This window comes from Falco peregrinus, chromosome 2 (assembly GCF_023634155.1).
Source record: "Falco peregrinus isolate bFalPer1 chromosome 2, bFalPer1.pri, whole genome shotgun sequence".
Classification (NCBI taxonomy): Eukaryota; Metazoa; Chordata; class Aves; order Falconiformes; family Falconidae; genus Falco; species Falco peregrinus.
In genome coordinates, this window is record NC_073722.1 from 66,615,329 (window position 1) to 66,638,829 (window position 23,501).

General features: G+C 47.0%; 2 long non-coding RNA genes across 2 annotated transcripts; one reads left to right on the plus strand and one right to left on the minus strand.

Annotated features, from left to right (window-relative positions):
* Positions 1 to 1,310: 1,310 nt before the first annotated feature.
* On the minus strand, positions 1,311 to 3,427 carry LOC114012327 (uncharacterized). The gene is made up of 2 exons (XR_008746037.1): positions 3,298 to 3,427; positions 1,311 to 2,361 (listed from the first exon to the last, which is right to left on the minus strand). It is a non-coding gene; the product is annotated as an uncharacterized LOC114012327 (long non-coding RNA).
* LOC129783924 (uncharacterized) lies at positions 1,683 to 23,395 on the plus strand. Its single transcript, XR_008746038.1, has 2 exons — positions 1,683 to 1,763; positions 14,538 to 23,395. It is a non-coding gene; the product is annotated as an uncharacterized LOC129783924 (long non-coding RNA).
* Positions 23,396 to 23,501: the final 106 nt, after the last annotated feature.

Here is a 23,501-nt window from a genome sequence, read left to right on the forward strand (position 1 = left end):
TGCCAGCCGTAACGGGAAGGCTCCACAGGCAGCTAAAACCTTCTCCTTGGCATCTGCCGCCTTTTGTTCTTTGTCCGCCGAGGTCAGTGAGGATGAAACCACACTGTGTGCGGTGCTGACAAAACCTCCCTTTTCTGCCTGCCATCCTGGCAGCCCCAGTGCCCAGCCCTTGCTCTGCCCGGGGCTTGGCTCATGGGTGTCACCCTGGTGAAGTCTGGGAGCTCGGGGGCTGCTTTGGATGTATTCACCGGGTGCTCACTGGCTCCAGGTGCTCCCCTAACCCTCCTTTCGAGGGCTCTGTAAATATCCTCATTGCTGCAACACCATGGCACTCAGTTTCCAGCCCCTCTGAAACCCTAGAGCCACGGTACCAATAGCACCGGCAAACAGGTGGGACCATGAGCAGCGGCTGAGTGACCAGAGCAGCCAGTAAAGGCACAAAGACAACTTGGCACCTGTGGAGGAGGCTGGAAGGGCTCACCCTGTCTTAGCGCTTGCATAAACAAGTCCGTGCCTGGTGGCCCAGCAGCTTGCCACCTTGTTTCATCTACAGAGACAAACCAGACTTGTCTTCTCTAGGGCAGGGACCCAGCTGCAGCCCCGCCGGACACAGGCAGCATGCGGGGCGCTGCGCCGGCACCGGGGTGGGGTATGCGGTAATTCTCCAGCACACACAGCTGGGCGCCTGTTGACACACATGTCTAGGAATAAAACTGTTCTGAGGGAAATGGCCAGCAAGGAAGCATCTCCAAAATAGCCCTGCCCCAAATACAACAACCTTTAATCTGGAGAGAGATGGAAAACCCGAAGTGACTTTCTCCATGCGGCAGAGGTGTCCTGCACCCTCAGGGAAGCAGAATTGCCGCAGGGGAAGGACAGCTGGTGAAATGCCCTGCAAATATGAGCACGGTTAAAACGTCTTTCGTTCAGGCAGCAACGAAAGTAGGTACAGATCTATTTTCAGGGCCGGGACTGGTGGGGTTTTGCATTTTTGCAGCGGCGTGGTGGCTCAGCGGGGCCTGAGAGCCAAGCCTTGTTTAGCCAAGACCTGTTCAGCAAGCAGATGCTGATGGACCTCAGCAGAGCCCTGCAGGGTTGCTGCTCCCGCCGAGCTCAGCGCTATGGTGAGGGTTTTCCCTCTGCAGCTCCCAGCCGTGCGGCCGCAGCCCGGCGCAGGGCACAGGACCCCAGGGTTGTGGCAGACCTGGCTGTGTGCTGGGGGGGGGGCATGCGGCTGCCGGGGGCTGGGTGCCCACCTTTCGAGAAAGGTGAGGGCAAGAAACAGCTCAGCAGGTAAGAGAGGCAGAAGCTTGATGAAAATATTTATTAAAAGTAAAAATTCTTTGCTAAGGAAATGCAGTCTGAATTTTGGAAACTAGTGTCTACTGTGGCTCATGGATCAGGGGTAAAAGCCTTGCCTCAAACCAGCCTGAGAAGGAGCACCGGCTGGCAGGCTGTGAAGGTGCTAATAGGCTCTAATTGTCCTCATCAGCCTCTCCTGGTGCCTCCACCCCACTTACGTGCCAGACTTCTGAGTTTGCCCTGGAATTTACTTCATCCTTGCATGTTTGTCTAATGGTCACTGCGTTGCTGCTGGGACTTGTTACTGCCACCAGTCCTGCTCTGCTGGTGCTGTCCGGCAGTGTGCCCCACGCTGGTGAAGCTGCTGTGGCAGGGTAACCGGTGCATCGTGGTTTGTCCTCCTCTGTGGGGAAAGCAGCCCTGGTCTTCCAGCACCCTGCAGCTGGACCCCGACCTCCGAGGTAAGTGCCCTGTGCACTCGTGACTGGTCAGACTGGCTGAGCATCCCTTGGCCAGTGCCACAAGTACCAAGACTTGTTCTGGTGCTGGTAACTTAATGTGTCTTGCAGGGCTGCGTGCGGTGTAAGAGCCCAGAAAATGCAGCTGGGGAATGTGTGGCGCAGGGCAACGTGGAGGTGCAGGACCCTTTGTTTGTGTGCAGTAGAGAGACTTGGGTTGCTTTCTGAGAGCTCCTAGCCCAAGCTTGGGGGCCTGGGTGCCCCTGGACTGCAAAGTGGCAGAGCAGATGGCAGAGCAATACAAAAAAAAGGCTTGGACAGACACTTATTTGGCGAACAGATAACTGTTGGAATGGGTCTTGTGTAGCCTGTGCTGCTGTTTCTCTAGGTAAGGCAACTGATGAGAAAAGGGTTCTTTTGAAAGGTTTAAGGCTCTGGTTTTGTGCTTTTCCTTTGGTTGAGCTTGCTTTAGTGACACTAATGAGATGGCCCGATGGATCTGATGGAGCATTGATTCCATCTCCTGGTTGCCAGAAGAAAGTCTGAATTTGAGTAAGATTTTGCTGCCGCTGTGAAGCTTTGTAAGCCGCCTCCTTTTAAGCTGTAAAGCAGAACAGAGAGGAATTATAAAGAACAAACACGTGAACTGTGCTTTTTCCAGAGTTTAAAGGTGAAGCTGTACAAATATCAGAAACTAATTAAACTGACTGTGTGATATTTGGTTATCTTGGATCCTAGGAGAAAAATTGATTTCTGTTGCAGTGAAATAAATTACATTTTCATACTGATTGACACAAGCAGACTTTGCTTCTACTTGTCTTGCAAAATTAACCATTATCTGACTTCAAACTGGGCTGCTGAACTTTTACAGTGATGCTATTTTAGCATGTATTGATGAACAAACACTGTGGGGGTAACACTGGTCTGAAAGATGATCTTGTATGCATATTGCATCACTTTTTCAACTAATTGCAGTTTTCAAAAGGGCATTACTTTTCCTAAATGAAATGGTATTTTTAACTTGTACAGATGCTGTGCTGTACCAGCTTCTAGGTGCAGAAGCTTTTTCTGTGAGGCGATGAATGCAAGGAAGAGAAGTTTGTTTCCTTAACTGCAATTGGCTTTGTTTTAAAAATTTGTGCCTGAAAACTGAGCACAAACATGAGTTGCATAGCTCCTTGCATCTCCCTCAGCTGACACCGAACAGCCAGCTTCAGGCAGATGAGCCTTAATCTCTTAGCTGGACTCAAGTTAGTTGCAAGAAGGCTGCTGAGCTGCAAGGGTCCTAATGGCCAGCAGTGGGGCATGTGTACAGGGAGGGGGGATGGACAAACCTGCTTTAGCCCATTTACTGCCCTGCTTTCCTCTGGAGTCTTTCCTTCCATGACCTCTTTCACTGTAGGCTGGTGCAAGCACGAATTAGACTGCTGTACAAATAGGTGCCTCAAATACTGACTTCTCATCTGATAGAAACCCCAAATTCAAGGGTGTGACATCTGCTACTGCTTGGCAGTGGTGCCACAGTGCAAATATTTACTGTAGATCATTGTTCATTGGTGTGCTTCAGGGGGTGGAAAAGCAGTGGTTGGTGTCCAGCTGGTGGCCTGTCCTCTTCATCACCAAGCTGCAGCCAGCTCCTGCCTGCACAGCAGCACGGCGCGTGCCCGTTCCTGTGCTGAGTGGTTCGTGCAGCTATAGAGCGGGAGCTGCTGCTAAAGAACAGGATCCTCATTCCTGGTCTCTCACTGTAAGGACAGCTGGGGTTCTCGGCCTCTGAAAGCCAGCTCCACCAACAGTCCGTATCCCTCCTCCTCCAGCACAAAAGGAGAGGATGCCTGCACCTGCAGATGGGGTTGCCAGTGTCAGGGAAAAAAAAGACAAGGAGAACATTGTACACTGCTTTCAAGTGAACCAGGAAAGTGGTCCTAACTAAGTGGAAAAGACAATGTTGAGAATCCTCTTGATTCCTGTGGAAAGCAGGCACACCTGGAACTGCCTGGGGTTTCTGGTCTGAATAATTTTCTGCATGCCTGACTCCTTCTGCTTGTTCATGCTTCTGATAGATTCCTGGTGATCTCTGTAATGGAAATTACATGTGGCATGTCTTTCACACTCATGGGCTTATCAAGGTAAAGCTGACAAGTTCTCTCTTCTCAGCCTCTGACCCTGTGTGACAACCTGTACTAAGTCTTGGCTGCTTCCACACAGATGACAACTTCTGTTTCCCACAAGACCAGAGACGCTTTGTTACACTGATAAAGTGCCTGTCACAGAGTGCTGGGGTTAAGTGCTGCTCAAAATACACCAAAAGCAATGGGGAACTGGCACAAGAAATGATGTTGAAAGGGAGAAGGAAACGTCAGGCTAGACCCCAGCACTGTGAAGAGCTTGGTCACCTTATGGAGAGAACGGCACAAATCCAACTCAGTGGACAAGCTTTGGATGGTAGACAAAAGTGAATGCATCATTTTCTTAGGTCACAGCCATGTGCCATGTCTGCCTGCTTTCCAGAGCTGTAGATAGTTTTTTGAAGCACCGTGAACAATTTGGATGCTGAAATCTGTGTCCAGCTCTGTCACGTACCTGTGCTGTAGTGAATGTGAATTGCCTGACCAAGGGAGGCAGTGAGAGGCCATGTCCTCATCCCCCCTTCTGCCCTGAGCAGCAGAGATGCTGCACCCATCCAGTCCTGTGCTTCATGGAAGGCCTGATGCATGCAAGGAGGGAAGTAATACTGTCCCCTGCCAAAAATGTTATTAGGGTTAAAACCTCCTGACTTCCCACTGGGGACAGCCTCTGGGCCAGGGGTAGGGACCCTTAACCGAGGCAGGCTACAAGGAAGCGGAGGGGAGAAATCGGTCTGTCTTCCCCCGCACCGGCTGGTGCCCGTGTCCCTGCGGACTGACCTAAATAAACTGTCTCCAGCGGGCTGAGCAGACCCTTCCCTTCAGAAGTCACTATTATTCTGCCGTGCCACTGCTGCCTATCCTTGCAATGCACATGCTGCTGTTTTCCATCAAGGGACTTGCATTGATACGAGTCACCTCAAACTCTGAATGCCAACCCACACACTATCTTACAAGCTGCATTCACCTGCAAACAGGTGAATACTCAGAGCTGCAGAAATTACTCTTTTAGTGGCAATGGAAAACATACTAATCTCACCTTCCTTATTTTTTGCATGGCCTTCATTTCATAGGTACTAAAGTGAGAGCATCACTTTGAGGCAGCACTCCTTAAAAGTTACATTATGTGAAGGCTGGCTACGAACCTTTCTACTTATTTGGGTTATTGTCTCTAAGCACTGCAGAAAGAGGTTAAAAGGCTATATCAATTTGCAGGCTGTTCTCTTCCATAAAACCTTGTCCTTCCTGTCCCATCTTTATCCCAGATATCCCAGAGGAAGAGCTCCCCTTTGTGAAGGCTGAAGTAAATGCTCTTAGATATCATTTGGAAAAGATCTCCTGGATTCACTGAGTCTCATGACAGAGACTTGTTTGCTTTGTTCTTTAATGTTGGATTGTTTAAATCAAATCAGCATAAAGGTAATTCCTTGGTTACTGAAAGTGACTCCAGTTTCCCTTCACACAGGAATGTATAGAGACAAGATTTTCTGCTTCTACAAAAGACTCGAGTTTGTAGGACCAGTTAACAAACACGAGATGTTTGCAGATGATGTTGATAAAAGCTGCAAGTACCTGGATAAGCAGAAAGGGTAGAAATAAATGAGGTAGCAATACCAAAATAGCCTTCAAAGGTCAAGAGGTTGTGGCAGAGACAGGTGAATAAGTGGTGGCAGTACAAGCTGCTGCAGAACCAGAAGGGAAATGATGGCTACAGAGATGACAGTGGCCCTTCCTAAATTCACCAGCCTACATGGCCTCTGTTAAGAGTAGATTCAACCTGCAGTGTTGCTTTTATTCTCATACCACCATTAGATACGGGACAGAGGTGGGCGCTGTAAGAAGGATGGTCAGAGAGCAAAGCGAGCAGAGTTTCTCCTGCCCTAAACTATCCTCCAGCCCACCAGGGTGCTTGCTTTTATTCTGCTCAGACAGTTTCAGTAGTAGTACTCAAGGACTAAATTTCCACTTAATTTAATTGAGAAAGGCTGTAGGGCTTTGCTGCTATCGTTGTTTAGCAGTTATTTTTCCTGAAGCTGCAATTATCGCTGCCAATGCAATTCAGTGGGTAATGGAGGAAGTCAGGACAGTACATGCTTCAAAACCTCTCAGGTGCTGCCTACCCATGACACTTATTTGTGAGGCTTCCACTCTATTCTGCTCCTCTGCTGTTCCAGGCAGAATAAAAAGCACGAGCTCTCCCTGGTTTAAACCTCTAGCCCATCTTCTACCCATGCATTTGAAGGAGCGGGGAAGGAATGTTGGAGAAGCAGGGGAAGAAATTCAAAATGTTAAATGTAACTACAGAACAAAGGCAAGAAGTCTGTGCTCACTAACTGGGTCTTCCTTGGGGAGCTGGTGAAGTGTCAAAGCAAGGGATCAGACAGTTCAAGTCATGGGCAGGAAAGATTGTTAGCAACTGCTTTGTGGACCAGGTAAAGTTTGGGGTTTTTTTGAAAAAGACTGTGGGATTTGGGCCTCGGTAAATCCAAGGATCCAATGGCACTCCCATCATGTGTACGGAGATGCTTCCAGTCTTCCCCTTGAGGTTCTCATTCAGAACTTGGATCCCAGCTCTTGAACAGAAGATGCTCCTGTATCAGCCAGCCACCCTCTGAAGATTCCACTCCAGTCCCTGCAACATTTTAACTTCAGATCCTGGTCAGTTCCCTTTGCCAGTGTAAGAGCTAATAATTTTTAATACATTCTTTATGAAGTCATAAAAGCCAACAGGCCAGCAAGTTGTTTCTACCTGTGGCCTGTAACCATCTGGAGCTCTTGCTGCTGTATTTATAAACATCTAGAGATAAGTGGCATGTGATAACATACATTCATTTGTTAACCTCATATAGCCCACTGGAGAATGTTCCTTTGATATGAAGTTGGATCATCAATTCTTTTTCTCAGAGGTCATCAATGAATACCCATTTACTGTCTAGCCAAACAGAAGGTATCATTGTTTAGCTTCGGTAGCAATTCATTGCTGCTATTGAACCAAAAGGACAGAAGAAAACCCTGAGCCATGCATGGACACATGCAATGAACAAACCTGCTACAAACCTGATAGACAAAGGAGAAAATATCGGGCAAGAAAAATCTGCCACCCTTAGAAGAAAAGGCTCAGTAAGACAAAGGCAAATTTCTTACCAAACTTACTGGAAGAATGAGAAAGTAATTAATTATCCAGACAATATCTGGGACCAAAATTGAAAAATACAGGGCTTTCTTGCTGTAATTGTTTTGTATGCCCTGCTTACTCCTGCTCAATACTACAGTGTTAGGTTCCTTTAATCAATTAAACAGGTACATTCATGATGCAAAACAAATTAAGTGGAACAATTTTGGACAGGATTTGCTTGTTGATTTGTCCTGCCTTCAGCCTGCTGTGTGCTAATGCAAGTCTGCCATCAAGCGGCACAGCCAGAAAGAGCCTGGCGAAGCACTGATCCTCTAGCTTAAGCCTATTAAACACAGGAGACTTGGTGTCCCCTGAAATGCCACCTCTTTATCCATAAATAACAAGTGACAGACATGCCACCGCAACACTAGGTGGGAAAGAGCTTAGTGTCTGGGGTTACTGAGCACATAACTATAGGGGAAAATGTCTGTTAAAGCAGTATAAAAACCTCCCCTTTTCAAAGTCTGCCAAAGGCCCTAATGGTCCTACAGCATGGGGTGTGTCCCGCATAACAGAACAACGCAGCTCTTGAATGACCCTTCTGAGGAGCTGATGAGCAGCTTGACCTGTTCAGACAGATGATGCTGGTTTCAATGTAGCTCAATCCAGCCCTAAGAGAAACTGCCACTGTCATCCAGGACCTGCTGGTAGTGCCTCGGTGGTGAAAGACCTGGACACCTGCATGGGAACGCCAGGACATCCTCTGTTTTCCTCCTTGCATTGCTTCCACCCATGCTGGAGCTGATGAGTTTGGTGCAGAAGTGTCTGACTGGGGTCAGGGATAAGAAGGGATTAATTTAGGTACATGAAGAATCCTTGTTGGAGATTTCTCAGAGACCTACACCCCTTCCATCCGCAAACTATCTCAGTATCTCAAACCTCAATGCATCAATCCCTATGTTACTAATGAGGACATGTTTTACTGCCTTTATATATATCCTGGTAACTTGAGCGCATACAAGTGAAAGGTCATACTTCAAGAGCTGCTAAGGCGCCCATACTCAGTAAAATCACTGGAAGTTAACTGTCCCTAAATACCTTTACAAATATGGTGTTAGGCAATATGCCTCAGAGCATACAAGCATGTACATTGTACAAACCCACTCTTTCCCTAGCCCTAACTGTGGTGGATGGCAAAACCAAGAGCATCACAAAGCGGATCTGTGAGGTTTCAGACTAGCTTGGCATGTTTGCTTTTATCTCACATAGCCCTTATGAGTTACCGTTGCATTTTCCATTCTGGTGGAGCTGAGCAGCAGCTATTGCCCTTTGCAGAACTACTTCTGGCAATTGCACTTGTTCCAGACTTTCAACATTTGTTTGATGCATCTGAGATGAATGCAGTGCAATTTCATTGATTTCTTTTTTTTTTTCTCCATCTTAATTATAACTTTCCAGTATTTGCTGAATAGAACAGGAAAAACTGCAGAAGAGTAAGCGCTCAGCATTTTAATACTGCCCTGTACCATGAATAACAATAATAGTCTGCCTGGCTAACATTCAGATTAGGTAAAGATTCTTTAAAATTATTGAGATTAAGTTACCTTCCAAAAACACAAAAACAGGCTGAATTTCTTTTGTGGTGACCCTGAACTTCACTCTCAAACAAATTTTCCCTTGGATGTTGCCTGATGCCAAAGACCTCTCAACACTGCCTGCTTCCTCTGACAAAAAAAGGTAACAGTGGTGTTAGAGTGCAACTCCGTTCAGACAAATAGTGTGTGGTTAGCGGGTAGTCACAGCCATGTTGAAGCAGACATTTGAAATAACAGAACAGGAAAATGTCAAGGAAAAAGAACAATGCGAGCAATAGCTGAAAGATCCTTTGGAGAGCATCAGTAATTTGTGGTTAGTAACACAGAGATGCTTGAATCAGAACCACAATCATTTACTTCCTAAAAGCTAACAAAACAAACCTCTGTTCCAAAGCAGCTCATTCTCACTGTCAAAAGCACTAGAAAACATCCAGCTTTCCTCTTTTTTTTTTTTCCCTTCACTAATTGTGACCAGTTTTCCACGGTCAGCTGAGCTGGGATAGCTGCCTGTATTTGTGTTCTCACCCACAGCCAACCTCCCCAGCAAAAAAGTCACAGGAGCATAAGGAGGGGCCTCATTTACTCTGGGGAGTATCTGTAATACTGGCATGCTGAAATATTCAAGTGTGGTATTCTCTTTACTGTCAATATTTACACGGAGCTGGAGACAGGGAAGCAGAGGAAGAGAGGAAGTGGCAATACACCATATATCAAATAGAGGAACGTTGCTTCCAACAGTTTAAATGGCTAGAGGAAAAAATCAGATTTTGCAAAGATTTTAAAGTGACTGTATTTGCACACTATGTAATCTTTAGTCCAGGAAAACTAAAAAAAAAAAAAAAGGGGGGGGGGGGGGGGCGGAATTTCATTGTTAGTATCATAAACCAAACAGAAAAACATATTGCATACTGGCAGACTTTTTAAACTCCAAGAAAGTGTGAGCGACTGGGAAAAGGTCATCAGAAGACAATGGCAAAGAATGAAAGGTTATTTAGCAGGAGATGTGTACCCAATTACCTGAGAAAACAAGGAAAGGAGGGAGGAACAAAGCATTCACTAAAAATAACTGCACATCTGAAAGTGTTCATTATAAAAATTGCAGTTATTCTCTCCTCACTTCAAATGCTGTTGGAGAAGTAAACCTACTGGTGCGTGAAGGCATGGGAGGCTCGGACAGTACCATGTGGGAAGTAGAGGCTGTGCTTTAAGGTAGTCAAAGACAGTGAACATCAGAACTTCCCAGCCTCTTCCAAAACGCTGCCTGCATCCCTACCGCAGCGCACAGGCCTGTCTCTTGTCATGCTCCGGTGACTGCAACGCTGGTTCAGGGTAAGGGCAGTTCACCCTCTACTCTTCAGCTGTAACGTCCTGACTTTTCTTTCCTCTTTAGAAAGCAAACCTTAAATGAGCTTTTCTGTTCCCCTCAATGCGGATAATGTGATGCCCAGTCCCACACACCCAGATTGGCCCAGGCGCCCACTTTCTGTAGAAGTTGGCCTGACGTTTGCTGCTAATGTATCTGTATCAAGGCAGGGTTCTCAAAGCTGAAGGCAGTTTTAGAGGCAGCATCGCATATGTACTCATGGTCTAGCCATATTTGCTCTAAGCCCTGTGCTGAGCCTGCAAAAAAATGAATGAAAAGGCTGCAATTCATAGAAAGCTACTTCCCAATAATGTATTATTAAACAGAGAAGCTTTCAAGCATCTCTGTGTTTATGTATGTAAAACCTTCCTTGGGGAAAATGGGCCCAGGGATCAGTGAGACTAATGGCCTCCGCGTAATAGGTTGAGTTACCATGCAAAGGTTCAGAGGATCAGAGCTAATGGTGTTAGAAATCTAAATGGCAGAGTAGTAACTCGCAGCAGTAGAATGGAAATCGCCCACCTCCCTTCGCTGTCTTAAAAATTATGAAGCTGACTTAGACGAGGTTTTAATTGAATTTATCTTTTCCTTTCATCTGCTCTTCAGTCTTCGTATTGCAACACGTAAGGCTTCTACAATTTCCAAACTGACCAGATTTAGAGCCCAGAAAAAGAGAGTAAGTCCTGCATTTAGGGGGCTTGAAAAACAGAGACTAAGTCCTGTGTTTGGGGGGTTTGAAGCCAGGCTTGTTTAGGCAGTTTAAGGTCTTGAAAACAGAGACTTAACTCCTGTGGTGTACTGCTTGAAAAACAGAGCCCAAGTCCTGCATTGCTGGGGCTTGGAACCGGGATCATTTGGGCAGTTTTAGGGTTTGGAAACGGACACCAAGTCCTGCATCCTTGGAGTTTGAAACCAGGCTCAGGTGGCCAATTTTGAAGCTTTGAAATGAAGTCCTGTGTCTGGGTGCTTGAAACCAGACCCATTCAGGCAATTTTTGGACTCAGATAATTGAGTCCTGCATTTTTGGGGTCAGTTTCAGGGACTGAAATAGACAAAGTCCTGTGTTGCGGGAGCTTGAAACCAGGCTCGCTTGGCCAGTTTGGGGGCTTGGAAACAGAGACCGAGTCCTGCGCTTTGGGGCTTGGAACCGGGCAGGGCCTCCCGTGTTTGTGTGGGATGGGGGGGGCAAAGGCGCTCTGAGAGCCGAGACGCCCCTTCCCGGGCCGGTCGCCGCTCGGTGCTCAGGGGCTCGGTGCCGCGGTGCGGGCGGTTCTCAGCCCCCGCTCGGTGGCTGTGCGGAGCCGCCGGTTCCGTGGCACCGGCCCCCCGCTGACCCCCGCCCCCGGGGGGACCGTGCCCGGAGCCCCGCGCAGGCGGCAGCGCGGCACGTCGGCCCCGGGGCCCGGCCCTGGAGCGCGGCTCCTGCCCGCGGCGCCGCGGCAGAGGGCGAGGGCGGGCTGGGGGCGCTCGGGGGAGCCCGGCCCCGGCGCCGCGCCGGGCAGCGGAGCCGTCGGGCTCCGCCCGCCCGGGGAGAGACGGACACCGGGGCCGAGACTCCCCCGGGGCTGCGGCACCGCATCCCGGGCGGTGGATCCGCCCGGCGCCCCGGTACCGGCGCCCGCCCCGCTTGGGGCGGCCGGAGCGGGGGGGCGCGGGGCCCAGGCGGTTCGGGCCGCGGCGGCCGCCGGTCCCCCCGCCCCTCCTCGGCTCCGCGGGGCGGCAGCGGCCGGGCCCGGCTTCCCCGGCGGGGCCAGTGCGGGGGCGGGCGGGTGCCGGTTGCCGGGCGGCCGCGCTGCCAGGGGCTCCGCGGGGCTCGGGGCGCCGGGGACTAAAGCGGCCGCGCTGCGGGTCGCCCCCGCCGGTGCCAAGCGCCGCCCGGGGCTGCCGGGCACCCGCCAGGGCTTCGGGGCTCGGGGCCGGCGCTGGGGCTCCGCAGCGCGGGCCGGGTCGGGCCTGTCCCGGGCCTGAACACGGGGCCCAAGGGCCGCGCTGCCGGGGTTCGAAACGGGCTCCTGGGCCGCAGCGGAGACCGGGCCCTGCGCGGGTGGGCTCAGAAGCGGGGATCGAGTCGGCTGTTTCGGGGGTCAGACCCAGGGGCCAGACGGGCCGCTGGTGCAGGGGCTGGGAGGGTTTTGTGTCGTCCCCTGCCAGAGGTGGGGGGGCTGGTTACGTTGGTCCCCGAAGTTTGGGAGCTGCCTGTGAGCTGGAACTGAAACCTGCTGGAGCCACAAACAAACCAGAGCCCTCCATGAGCTGGAGCAGAAAAAAACAAATTGGGCAGCAGCAACGGAGCTGGAGCTGCGCAGTGCCTGGGTGAGCAGAGCCGGGTGGGTGCAGGCAGCGCTGGCCCCAGCCTTGTGCAGGGCAGGTGGCAGCACCGGCCCCAGAGCAGGCAGCCCAGCTTCTTCCTGGGGGATCCACACCTCGTGGGTCACTCCAGCTGGAGCGATTCCTGGCATGGCTGGGGCTCCATCCCTCTCTCCCCACACAGGGAGTGTGGGACAGTCAGAGCTCCCAGTGGCATGGCATGGGCCAAAAAGCCCCCAGAGCTGCTGCCCCTGCAAACCTCTCAGGCATGGGCAGCTCTTCCTGGCCCCTTGCCAGCGTTTTTGGCAGTGGCTCCCTGGTGCTGTGCATCTGCAATGGGAGGGGAAGGAGAAATGGGAGAGAGACGGCAGAAACATCCCATTTCTCCCTGGGAGAGTGGGTGAGAGCCGGGATCTGTGTGCAAACCTGCCCCATGCAGCAGCAGCAGTGGTGGCATAGACCTATGACCAGCAGCCCTGGGGCTGGGGACAGGGCTGGACCCCGGCAGTGTCTGCTGCCTCTGTGAGTGCCCTGTGCAGCTGTGACCCTGCCAAATGTGCAGCCAGAACTTTCCTCACTTGAAGGCTTCTTTCTCATCCTTCCTAGGGCTGACTACCTTGCTTAGAAGCCCTTTCATTCCTAACAACTTAGAGAGTGGGTCAGCTTGACCTAACTTAGTGAACACTAAATCAGAATTGAGTAATTCGGGTGTTCAGACAACCTTTCTCCCCCTTGGGACTTACATCAGTCCAGGACTAGTCCATTTCCTTCACATTTAGGTTGAGCTTGAGTGACTCTAGTCGTACGTATCGTTACTGATTGGTATCACATGCCCAGCGAGGTGTAGTAGTACCTTGGAGGTGGGTAGCTTTGGGGTGGAGGTGTGCTTTGGTATTACAATGAGATTATTTTATCTGAGGAAGGTCATTTTGCCACAGTGGTTGGCTCAGCAGCGGACATCTCATAGATCCTTCATGTGACAACTGCTGTGCAGCTTATCAGCTGTGTGGTGCCATCAAGTTCCTGTTCCTGCAGGGAGCACGGCAGAGCCTGGCCATGGGGTTACCCCTATCAGCATATGCTGAGACGGCAGGGTGCCTTGCTTAGGGAGCTGTGGTAAAGTAGACTCCATGCATACCAACCATCCTGAAAGCAATAGCTGTATTTTACCCTAAAAAGCTTTCTGTAATACTACGCTTCTGTTAGGTCCCGGTTTTCTCCAATTCCCCCTCCCCAAAGTAATTTTGCTGCAAATGAGATAAAAATTTTCCAGTAGAGCAAGAAATGCTTATTATAACACCTTTTCCAGTTAGTAAATAGCAAACACTAAGAAAATAAGTACTGTTAGAAACGGCTTGGCAATGTGTCTCATTTCAAAAGAGTCAGAGAAATGCAAATTGATCCTGTCATACCTGATTGAAGACAAAGAAATCCTCCCAGCTCCCAGCTTAGGATGTTGTCTCTCTTGTAGCAGTCACTGAGAGGCAGCACTGTATCTTTGAATGATGGCAGATATGATTAGATTCACAAAGATGGTGTCAATTACTTTCATGTTTATATGAACAAACCATCAAATTAGGTGAAGTCCTCAAGCTCCTGGAAAGCTATTTCCATCACAGCGTCTGGACTCCCCTGAAATGATAGCAGAACACAGCTTATGGTGCTGCAGCCACAGTTGTGATGACTTTAACAAAGCACTAAGCTGTAAGAAATGAACCCCTGCTGTATTTCATCAGGTAGTAAAGATTACCTGGTTCTTCAGTCTGCTGTGGCAGACTTCTTTTTACTTCTTATCACACCCTCTGGCACTATTTCTCCCATTTATTTTTGTCAAATCCCACTGGCTGATACTCTGAGGGTTTGTAGCTTTACCTAATAGTAGATCTTGAAATTCAAGCTTGTTTTTTGAGCAAGAACTGTAACTTTGAATGAGGCTCCCATGTGCAAGGTAATGATTTTTCCGTTAGTGCACTAAAACTCTTGAATATCATTTCTAGGGATTCCCACTGGAAGACTTGAACCAGCCAGCTGCACGGGATGTAACTGCTGTTGGATGCTAGCGTTATCCCTTCTGCAGCGCTCCCGATGCCCTGCCTGGCAGACAGAGTTCAGGCTGTGCATACCCAGCAGGTTCAGCAGCTGAATGGGTGTTTTCTAAAGGGATAGTCGGGGAATACTCACGCCAGTAGAAACATTTATTCTTCTTACTGGAACTGAGATCGGTAACTTGTTACTGAGCTGAGTTCAGACTGGTTATCTACGGTTTCACAGATTCTGACAGGTGCTCCTGAGTCGTGGGCCTCCAGCAGAAGTGTGAGCGGGAAGCTAACATGGTGAAGTGCTAGACTGGGTCTCCAGAGGGTGATGGTCAGTTCCAAGCTATTCCATAGACTGCTCTGATCTCAGGCAAGTCTCAGCTCCCGACTGTGACCACTCCGTATCTTCCCCCCAAAGTAAATTTCAGCTCTCTGCCTTTTCTCGTTTCTTTAGATATAAACCTTTAGAAACAGCACTTTACAGCATCAGATGCATAGAGGTTTGCAGGCACTAATGGAAGGTAAATAATAACATAGGCTGGCTTCATGAACAGCCTTTGTGCTAGCGGACTCTGCCACATGGGAGATCAGTGATCACTCTGCAATAACATAGCCTGTGTTGATGTAGTATCACAAGTCTACTAGGTTATTTTGAAGTGAATTCTTAAATGACATATTTTCAATGTCTTCGCAGCCACAAAAAAAGTACATACATGTTTTTTAAAGACAGCACGCATACATGTTTTAACCACGCCTACCAACAAGCATGGAGTACAGGTCTGCATTGCTGTTGTATGTTTTCCAGAGAACTCGACATCGCAGAGGTGGAAAACTTTTATATGCAGGTTGAAGCAGCATAAACCCACTGGTCTCAGAATGTTATCCCACTCAGCTTTGACCTATTTTGACCTTAAATGACCTACTTTATATATGGTCCTCTTTCTTCCACCTCCACAAAAGAGGAGGTAAAAGTCAAGCCTTTCTCCTTCAACAGAGATAAGGAGGAATTAATCAAAAGTTCTGGTCTTTGGGCTACCCCTCCTTTAAAGCTGAATTCAGACTCCATGTTTTCCTATGCCCGTATTTTTTGGCTCACTGGAGTACATCAAATAATGCCACCTGTGACAGCTGCTTTGTGGATTATGAATTACTGACTAGGAACTGGGTTTGAGTCATTTAGTCCAGCTGCAGAAGCCCTGCAGTAAACCCTGAGGTGATAGCAGTTGTGGAAAGTACCAGGAAAACCTGGTGACTTAGATTAGATCTGGATTGTTAGCTAGAGTTGAAAATGTTTCCCTTATGCCATGGCTCTCATGAAAATGCTGTTTCTGTCCAGGCATCTGTGTGTTGCTGAACTGCCTGTGGAAGGGGAGGAAGGTGCTGTAACTGTTGAGCAATTTCTGTTAAATTGAAAAGGGAAGTGTTGCGCACATCATTGGCCACGAGATTATCAGCTTTTATGGTCACAAGTAATTGAATGTCCAACCCAGGATGCTAGGGGCACATTGCTACAATATACAGTTTATTGAGCAAACCAAAAGCAAGCAAGCAGAATTTAGCAATAACTTAAGAGCCTAATCATTTAACTACTTTCTTTCTTCCACTGCAGCGATGCTAACGCAGATCATATCAGCTTGGTTGTTCAATAGCAAATAATACCACTTCTGCCTCCAAGCTGGAGAAACCAGGTATTTGGAAGCAGAGAACAGTATTAAGCAAATTATGAACTGTTATCTCAAAAATGAATCTTTCAGTTAAACCAGCCAAAGTCAGCGCAAAGATGAGGTTAGATAATCTCTTTGCATGATACACAGTACTGCAATATGTTGACAACCAGCACAGAGGAAACTACCAAAAAGGCAATCTCTGCAGACTACTTAACATGCCCCCCCCTGCAGTGACATCTCTGAAAGAGCTCAAGTGAAACTCACCTCTGCTTTTAGCTGTAGCTGTGCTAAAGAACTGGAGGAAATCTCCTTCAGAGCCAGAGTCCAGTCTTCCCCTCTTGCAGGCAACTATCCCATGGCATCTCTTTTGGAAACAATCAAGCTTTACCCTAAAAGCTGTTTCCAGTTCTTGTCGTCACTGATGCTACTCCTTCAGAATCTTACTTGAATGAGGGTTTGAAATTTTTCTTAATATCTGGACTAAAGTTACTAACAGTTTTTACCTAATTGTCTTTCAGCCAACATCACCCTTTCACTTAGTTTTCCTCCCTATTCTTTGCCCAACTTCATTTCCTTTACAAACAAGCCAGATTCAGTAAGATCTTAATTTTCATGAAATCATTTCTGTACAGATTCGAGTTTGTTATTTATATATATATATATATTTACATATATATCTGTGTAAAGAAAGATTAACAAAATTCAGTGCGATGCTTGCACTTATTACATGTCTACAGTAAGAATATATTGTCCAAAACATCTAGGATTATATTTTCTGACAGCCACATCTTATTCTTCGCTTCTGTTTATCCTGTGGTTCTTCTAAAACTCCAGCTATCCTCCTTTGTCACTTTCATCAGATAAGCTATTTGAGTGCCTTCCTATGATTTCAAAACTGTATGATCTTGCACATCATACTATGAAATGTACTCCCCACTCCCCCTTTTTTTTTAACTCCAGGGCTTAACTCCAAGGCATTCTTGCATAATCCTTCCTATTGCTTCTGTAAGTTTATTACATGCCTAATTCTTGTGCTGCCATCACTACTGCAAATATAAACAAGATAGGTGTACAGACCCCACTCCAAGTGGAGCCTCATCTACGAACCAGAGTCTCTTCAGGGGTACACCTGCTGCAGCACAGACACAGCCACGGCTACAGACACTTTGGGGCGTCCTGCTCCCACGTGGACTCATCCACAGGTCACAGTCCCTTCAGCTCGAGCTCACACTGGAGCTCCAGCCTGTCCAGTCCGGCAGCACAGGAACAGCAGCGATGCCCTGGCCACCTGCCAGCCCAGGCACATCGCCATCGCTGTTATCAGAGTGTTCCCGGGCACAGCGCAGTAAGATAAGCAGCACAGCAAGCAGCGAGAGCAAAAAGCAGCCACTAACGAGCACTGGACTCTAATGCACGGCAAGGCAAGCAAGCCCCATGGCCAGCACAGAAACCTGCCCTTTAATAGCTAAACAGCAATAACAGCTAGAAATTCCAACTAGCACATTCCAATCAAATCTGTCATTATCTTGAACTCTCCGAGCCCCATGTTGGGCACCAAAAAAGACTGTCATGGTTTAACCCCCGCTGGTGACCAAGCACCATGTAGCTGCTGGCTCACTCGCCCCACAGTGGGATGGCGGAGGGAACTGCAAGGGTAAAAGTGAGAAAACTCATGGGTTGAGATAAAGACAGTTTAAAAGGAAAAGCAAAAGCAAGCAAGCAAAGCAAAACAAGGAATTTGCTCACCCCTCTCTTCCCACGGGCAGGCAGGTGCTCAGCCATCCCCAGGGAAGCAGGGCTCCATCACGTGTAACGGTTACTCAGAAAGACAAATGCCATTACTCCCAATGTCCCCCCTTCCTTCTTCTTTCCCCAGTTTATATACTCAGCATGACACCGTATGGTATGGAATATCCCTTTGGCTAGTTTGGGTCAGCTGTCCTGGCTGTGTCCCCTCCCAATTCCCCGTGCCCCTCCAGCCCTCTGGCTGGCAGGGCCAGAGAAACTGGAAAGTCCTTGTCTTAGTATAAACATCACCCAGCAACAACTGAAACATCAGTGTGCTATCAGCATTGTTCTCACACCAAATCCAAACCACAGCACTGCCCCAGCTACTAAGAAGAAAATTAACTCTATCCCAGCTGAAACCTGGACAACTGTAATAATGGTATGGACTCTTGTGCCTATGTACACCTTTGATGCAGTAAGGTCCATTTCTCCCGCTCAAAATAAAATGCTTTTCAGAATTCAGCAATGAAACAATGTTGATTCAGAAACATATGGAAGACACCCACACACATTCGGTGGGCATCACATGCTAGCTGCTGAAACACAGCCGCCGCTGGGAAACTGGCCATAGCACAGTTCTGCTATGGCCATATGGAAACCCCAGGATGGTCCAGGAGGTGGAACAAGAAGCATTATTTAAAGACTCATTGTGATTTGAATTTTACAAAAGAATAGTTCAAATGCTACTTCTTTATTTGAGAAAGAAACTGTTCTATGTATTCCTCATAAAAGCCCCAAATGAGAAAGGCAGAAGCCTACACTTAATTTGTTTTTTAAGTTCAGACTCTGTTCTATTTTAGTCCATACAACTATGCTCTTGGCAAAGGATTCCTCCTAAACCCTCGGTCAGAAATCTAGCCAAAGGCTTTACAATCCCATAAAGAGCCAATATTATCCTTGTCAATGCATTGGTACTGGGACAGAGGAGAGGCAGCTTTGAACTCCTGTTTAAGATCACTGTAGCTGCAAGTTACTTCTGTCAACGAAACACATTAGCCTTCAAAACAGCACTCTCATGGAACAGTCCTGACAGCTTTTTCCTTGAATGCAAAAAAGCCAGGATGCAGGTTTGCTTCAAACCTGCCACAGTGTAAGCTTTGCTGGAAATACACCTTAGATCTCAGGCTGCCAAAGAGGCAACACAAGGACATTTTTCTGTGCAGGACCAGAAAGGGCAGGACTGCCGTTCCCCATAACCTGTCAACAGCAGCATCTCACCAGCTTTCAGCAGGAGTGACAAAAACGGCACAAAAATGTCAAGATGGAAAATGTCATAGCTCAACACTACGCAGGAGATAAAAAGTAACTCTAGTATTCATTGAACACAAACATGAAAAAAAACCCACGAGGTATGCAGCAAATAAATCTTTAACAGTGCTGAAAGCGGAGGGAATGAAAGATTTCACTACTTCAGTGCTTTACAGGAAACTCTGAAAAACCTTTGCTTCTTCTCAGACCCCATGACAATTAAACATTCTGGCACGCTTCATGACTTTGAGTTACAGGGAAAGTTATTACAGGTTGAAACCCCCCTTTGAATCTTCACAGTGAATTTGCAGAGAGAGAGTTCTGCACGGACTCTTAAAGGAGAATAAGGGGACAAGGCCAGTTAGAGCAGGACCAAGAGCTGTGCCAGGGGGTGGAATATGTTCCTCCCATTACAATTTGAATTTGGCCCTGGGGACTTGTCTGAAAGCAATACAAGCAGGTATGCAGGATGAATCCTTCCTTCAAGGGTTCCTACAGTGGGGGTTATTTAGGACGCAGCAGCAGGCCCAAATAAGCTCAGTCAGAAACCCGCTTTTAAATGTTACTCATCAAAACAAGAAAAAAGAAACAACATATATAATGATACAGAAGCAGAGCTGATTCTGAGTTGAAAGGTTTCAGAGTTTCCCCAGGAGACCTCTGAAACACTTGGAAAGAAAAAAGCAGCCCGCACTACCACTACGCTGGAAGTGAGTGCCTTTCCTCTGGGAATAGCGACAGTTTTTTTCCTCTACTGTCTATTACACAGGGATTTGGAAAGGAAAAAATAAAGGTCGCAATCAGGAAGCTTTCAGAAGGGATGGTAGAAGGGTAGTATCAAAAAGGATCTGTGCTACCAGTCTCCAGCTGTAAGTGGAGGATTTAAAAATGCATTGATTCCCCTTTCACCCACCCACCCCCCAACAAAGGAAGAACAGAGCATTAATGGCAGAGCAGTTACTTATGAAGACCTGAATTATTTTTACAGTGTCTTTAGTTTATTTGCTTGAGTTCCTTGCAAAACACTGCCATTACAACATGTGGTTTAGTCTCCTGGGAAACTGCAGCGTAGCCACCACTGCACAAGTAAATTCTGTTGATCTCAAGCCTTAACTAGACTTTACCACCTACCTGCTTTTTAGCAGAGAAATCACCCAGCTAGTAAAGCCTAGCTGACAAGACAGGCAGGTCTCAACAATGACAAAACCCATGCTGAGTGCAGCGTCAAAACGCTGAATTGTCCAACAGTCCCATCTCCATTGAGGTATATGCATTGCAAGGAACAGACTTCCCCAAAACACGTGTTTAAACACACACACACACACACACACCCCGCCCCCCAACTAGGCTAATGCATTAGAACAAGAAAAAATAAAGACTGAAGAAGAGCTAAAAAATACAGCTATTTGTACGTGCCTGTTGAAGACCATGGGCTAAGAATTTGTTAACTGAGAGCAAAGTTAACTCCTTTGCTAGCAGAGCTGTGCCAAATACTTTCTTATCTCTAATCACAGATGGAAGGAAGAAAGTAGGAATAAAAATGAAAAAAATTTTTGTTCAAACACTCGCATGCCTTTGGTTCTCTTATCTACTAAGCATCAAAAATGGGCAATAGATTTAAGAGTCTTACTTTTTTTTCCCTCTCTGCAACAGGAAAATTCACAGAGACTTACTGAAGTAAGCTTAAAGGCATAGAAATGTTTGTTCTCTCAGGAAAACTGCATCATCATGCTTTTCCTAATTTTACTAGGATGAGGAGGACATGACCACAGTGTGCTGGAGTATATTTCCACTCTTAACAAGAAGTGAAGGACAGTCACGTGGGTGCCCAGCCATGCGGAGACAGGCAGAGACTGTTCAGTGGAATAAAGTCCCAAGCTCAGAGGACTGAAATGCCCAAGGAAATCAGGTACCTGGGTAATGTCAGCTCTTGCCAAGCACCTAACGAGATGCACGAATACAGAAAGCGACAGCAAAGTAAGTTCTGGGGACCTGCTTTAAGGCTTTGTGACACCAGCCAGGTAGCACTAAAGACGTGCCAGTCTCTCCCTGTGAGTTGCCATCCTGCATGCACAAACTATCTGCAGCCCTACTGGTAACAGCTATTGACAGAGGAGCAGCTTTCAAGAATTTTGGACATGAACGAAAGAATGATTTAGAAGGATAACTAGGCAAAATGTTCAAGATAAGGAATTAACACACCAAAGCACCGAAGAACTCAAATCTCATTCAGGTCAAGAAGAGATTTCTCAATGTCTGATACTTTGCAGAACAGGATTTTGGTTGCCAAAGGATCCTCCTTACCTAATAATTAATCTCCGTGCTACAGACTTCTTGTACCTGGGAATTGTGTTCCAGTTAGCTTGAGGAAGATCACTACATTAGAAAACAGGTTATTTATTTGTGAATCGGGACAGAAAAATGGTCTTTCCATGACACATTCTAGACAGCATGCAAACCCATGTCTCTTGTACCTTCATCACCCACATATCAATTAGCAGCTTCTTCCTCTACAAGGAAGCCTTCAACAGTCTGCCAGGGACTAATTTGTCTGCCTTCTCACATGTATTAATTAAACCCTCATCCAAATGAGGACTGGAAGATGAGCCCTTTCCCCTTGTAATGCTTTAAAATGCAATTAACAGTAAATGGTACATCTAAAATATGCCTAGACAGGCACAGATGGGTTCCAGAAGCAGAAACACTTGCTGCAAGCAACTTTCATTCTGGACACAAGGTGATGTGCCAGGGCAAGCCAAGAAACAATCAGGCTTAATTAACTTACATTTAGTGAACATAAAACCTAGACACCATACTCCGTAACAGCTCTGTTTCAAACACTGTCCAGTCAAATGCAGGGGCTGGGCAAGATGCTTTCCCCAGCACTCTGGTAGCCTGCTGTACCCTGGGAAGGAGCCAGTTCACCTAACCCTGCACCAAGAGCAGCTCCTGTCAGCAGAAAAGCCTTTATCCAGTCACCCCGCTCCTGCCACCCTGGGGGAGGCGTGGAGTTGTTTTCAATAAATTCTTTGGGAAAAAGCATATCTTACCCCATCTGCTTCACTTCCGTATTAATTGGAAAAATACATATAGGCTGGGGTTGATAGAAAGACTTCTGACAACTGCATACAAGACACGCAATCATCATCTGGATAGTGCAAGATTAAAATTTGAAAAGACCACAAGATTGCACACAAGTTAAAAACACTATTGTAAGTCCAGTTCCCCTTTCCCATTCTCATTGCCTTTCAGTTCCTCCTTGTACAACAAGGCTGATGAAGGCTCAGTTTCTTCAGAGTGAGTGCAGAAGGAATATTGATGATTTTATATGCATTTGGAGACAATCTCAGGAGAAACTGAGGTGCTGGCAGGAGTTAACTGGAGTTAGCTGTCTATCTGCCCGTATAAGCTTGAAACAACCTTAAGCTACGTGCTGCTTGACCTATCTATTGTCAAAATCCTGGTGCCAATCTACCAAGAGTTCTTTACCCTACATGTCTGCAACACTCTCTTGGATCTCTGCAAATCACAAGTTGGTAACCATCATCTAAAAACAACAGAGGAGCACTGTAAAAGAGAAATGACTACCCAACTTATGCATATTTTTTAAAAACCTCTCTCTAATTTCCTGTCCTCTGGTTTTAAGCAGGCACACAGTAAAACAAATAAAATATCCAATTGAAAATAGATTTTCTGTCTAGGTAGGTTTTTAAGAAGGCTGAATGATGAAAAAGCCTAAAACCCTGGTACAGAGAAAGCCTGTTCTAAGTGAACAGCCCTAGAGAAGGCAACGCTACAGAATGAAAGGAGGAAAGTAAAAAGGGGATGAGACTGTCAGTTCTGACAGCGGGGAGAGGCTAAGAAATAAACTACCAAAACCTACAGGAAAGCCCAGGATGGAAAGAATCAGAGTCAAAGCCAGGTTGTTCTTGAATTTGCATGCATTCTATATAAAAGGCATGACCAAGATACTTCATTGGAAATAAAATCTGAAGGCTTGAATTTATTTAAGCAGCGAGCCTTATTTTGTGCATAACCACCAATATGAGTTTGAAGGACCAACATTCAACTTTGCTGCTTTTAGAAAACATTTATGGCTTAACTCACTGTGCATCCTGAGCAACACGGATACATCTGTCTGTTGGATCTAGAAGAACGAACACCCTTCTGACCTGCAGAAAAAAAAGAATGAACAGTTTGAAGTGGATTTGTCTTGAAGCGTATGTTCTATGAATATTTAAAAAACAAACAAAAACTCCCAAACCTTTCTGTAGCACAGCAATTGTCACTTTGAAGGATGTTTCACACCCCTGACCACATCTGGGGTTCCTTCAGAGGCTGCTCTGGATACAAAATCAATAAGCTGTGAAATAAAAGCTACTTTACACCACGCTTGCTATTATTTGTTAACATTTAGATCTACTACTTTCTTTTTCTTTAATTCAGTGTAACTGCTGCACACTCAACCACAGAGACCTGATCCAGTTTATTCAGGT